Source organism: Epinephelus lanceolatus, chromosome 21 (genome assembly GCF_041903045.1).
Source record: "Epinephelus lanceolatus isolate andai-2023 chromosome 21, ASM4190304v1, whole genome shotgun sequence".
In the NCBI taxonomy this organism is placed as follows: domain Eukaryota; kingdom Metazoa; phylum Chordata; class Actinopteri; order Perciformes; family Serranidae; genus Epinephelus; species Epinephelus lanceolatus.
The window spans coordinates 22,001,142-22,004,661 of NC_135754.1; positions in this window are offsets into that span (position 1 = coordinate 22,001,142).

Here is a 3,520-nt window from a genome sequence, read left to right on the forward strand (position 1 = left end):
AGCACTTAGGTAGCACTGGGTGTTTGGTAATTTTTGTGTACTTAAACTGTGGTTAAAGCTAGTGTGTATGTACTGTAAACATGTAAGGTCTTGTGTGTTTTATAATAATTATTATAAAGGTTTGCATGTGTATATTTTAAATATGATGGACAGTGAAACAGGAAAATTTGGACGATATTGTAACTGTTCTGTTTTGTTGATGTTTATTGTGTTAGGGAGTATTCTTCCTGTTCCTGTGTGTGTGTGTGTGTGTGTGTGTGTGTGTGTGCGTGTGTGTGTGTGTGTGTGTGTGTGTGTGTGTGTGTCCAAAACTGAGAAAAACTGTAATTCAAATGTGGCCCAAGGTTGACGCTTGAAGGGCCTTTCAAAGAATTAAACAAAAACCATTAAGAACTACGAACTGAACCAATTTGGGTCGAACAGATGATACATTTAATTTTCCTTTACACCTCATACCAAGAGTTTAATATTTTTTCTGTGTCACTTATACAGCACCACATGGACACAGGAAGCAAAATTTGCAGTAGCTCATTTCCATCACCTGCACTCCACTCAGGACACACCATCTCACTCTGCCTGCAGTGTCTGACTTTCACAGAAATGAAAAATGCCCGTCAATCGGCCTCCCACCAGTACCCCCGCCAACTTGTGCAAAGGTGCAAGGGCCTGTTCATCGCTGCATGCAGTTTTAATCAATATATGTATTTCTCTTTACACGTATTTGGTTCTGATTTCATTCACATGGCATATTTGAGTTGGTAAATTTGAGTCAAGTGGAATTAAATTGAGTCGCTAAGAAACAGAAGACCTTAAGTTAAGGAGAAAGGAAAGCATGTAAGAGAAATGATTGTGATGGTAGTTCCTTTTATAAATATATTTTTCTATTATTTTTTTCCAAGCCAGTGACTGTGTGTGTTTTTGTGTGCTGGGGGTCCTATTGCTCTTATATAGAGTCTGCTACTGACAATTTCTTGGGTTTTTGGGGGGAATGTTTTCCCCTTTTTGTGTATGTCCATGTTTGTTTTCTTTGTTTAGTTAGTTTCTTCTTGTTTGTCCTTGATTCTTCCTGCACTGTATCACAAGCTGTTGAAAGCCAGAGCTAAATTCTTTTTATGTGTCTACATAAAGGTTATTACAGTAAACTAAAACTATACTAAAACTAGGTTTTAAAAAACTTTAGTTAACTGGAATAAAAAATATACAGTACAGGCCAAAAGTTTGGACACACCTTCTCATTCAATGCGTTTTCTTTATTTTCATGACTATTTACATTGTAGATTCTCACTGAAGGCATCAAAACTATGAATGAACACATGTGTAGTTATGTACTTAACAAAAAAAGGTGAAATAACTGAAAACATGTTTTATATTCTAGTTTCTTCAAAATAGCCACCCTTTGCTCTGATTACTGCTTTGCACACTCTTGGCATTCTCTCCATGAGCTTCAAGAGGTAGTCACCTGAAATGGTTTTCCAACAGTCTTGAAGGAGTTCCCAGAGGTGTTTAGCACTTGTTGGCCCCTTTGCCTTCACTCTGCGGTCCAGCTCACCCCAAACCATCTCGATTGGGTTCAGGTCCGGTGACTGTGGAGGCCAGGTCATCTGCCGCAGCACTCCATCACTCTCCTTCTTGGTCAAATAGCCCTTACACAGCCTGGAGGTGTGTTTGGGGTCATTGTCCTGTTGAAAAATAAATGATCGTCCAACTAAACGCAAACCGGATGGGATGGCATGTCGCTGCAGGATGCTGTGGTAGCCATGCTGGTTCAGTGTGCCTTCAATTTTGAATAAATCCCCAACAGTGTCACCAGCAAAACACCCCCACACCATCACACCTCCTCCTCCATGCTTCACAGTGGGAACCAGGCATGTGGAATCCATCCGTTCACCTTTTCTGTATCTCACAAAGACACGGCGGTTGGAACCAAAGATCTCAAATTTGGACTCATCAGACCAAAGCACAGATTTCCACTGGTCTAATGTCCATTCCTTGAGTTTCTTGGCCCAAACAAATCTCTTCTGCTTGTTGCCTCTCCTTAGCAGTGGTTTCCTAGCAGCTATTTGACCATGAAGGCCTGATTGGCGTAGTCTCCTCTTAACAGTTGTTCTAGAGATGGGTCTGCTGCTAGAACTCTGTGTGGCATTCATCTGGTCTCTGATCTGAGCTGCTGTTAACTTGCGATTTCTGAGGCTGGTGACTCGGATGAACTTATCCTCAGAAGCAGAGGTGACTCTTGGTCTTCCTTTCCTGGGTTGGTCCTCATGTGTGCCAGTTTCGTTGTAGCGCTTGATGGTTTTTGCGACTCCACTTGGGGACACATTTAAAGTTTTTGCAATTTTCCGGACTGACTGACCTTCATTTCTTAAAGTAATGATGGCCACTCGTTTTTCTTTAGTTAGCTGATTGGTTCTTGCCATAATATGAATTTTAACAGTTGTCCAATAGGGCTGTCGGCTGTGTATTAACCTGACTTCTGCACAACACAACTGATGGTCCCAACCCCACTGATAAAGCAAGAAATTCCACTAATTAACCCTGATAAGGCACACCTGTGAAGTGGAAACCATTTCAGGTGACTACCTCTTGAAGCTCATCGAGAGAATGCCAAGAGTGTGCAAAGCAGTAATCAGAACAAAGGGTGGCTATTTTGAAGAAACTAGAATATAAAATATGTTTTCAGTTATTTCACCTTTTTTTGTTAAGTACATAACTCCACATGTGTTCATTCATAGTTTTGATGCCTTCAGTGAGAATCTACAATGTAAATAGTCATGAAAATAAAGAAAACGCATTGAATGAGAAGGTGTGTCCAAACTTTTGGCCTGTACTGTATATATATAAATAATATATAGAATATAAACTAACTTAAACGATATTGTTTACTTACAAAACTAACTAAAATAAATAAAAGTATACAGGAAATGACTTTAGCTTTAGTCTTTTCTAATCTGGTCAAATTTGTCAACATAAGAAGCACGAGGAGGCATTAGTGCATATGTCAATTAACACTGAGATATTTACATGACTGTGAGTCAGATGCCTTCATTAAGTGTTATGTTTATGTTGTCATACCTATTCTGAACTTCTTAGATCCTGCCCCTGACAAATACCACCCTTATAATAATAATAAAAAAATAAAACGAATATTAAAACTAAACTAAAACCTAAGCTGAAACAAAGATTAGAAATGAAATTAGAATAAAAAACAATGAAAAATACAGAACTATGATACCCCTGGTCCACAAACTTAACCAATGACGCTACGTTAGACTAAGTAAAACTCTTACACAATGTATTTACTCTTATCTGTTGTAGTGTCATGGCGAGATGCCCAAAGTTGAACGAGCTGTCCAACTCAGGATCATGACACATATACAGTGACATCTGACCTGGCTGTCCCTCTCTCTGCCTGCAGACAGACAGCTGGACTCAACCAGTCCTCTAGCATGGTACGTGGAAGGGGGCTGGTCCATGGTGGGACATGGTGTCAAGTAAGAGACAGTTTCAGAGTTTCACAGTC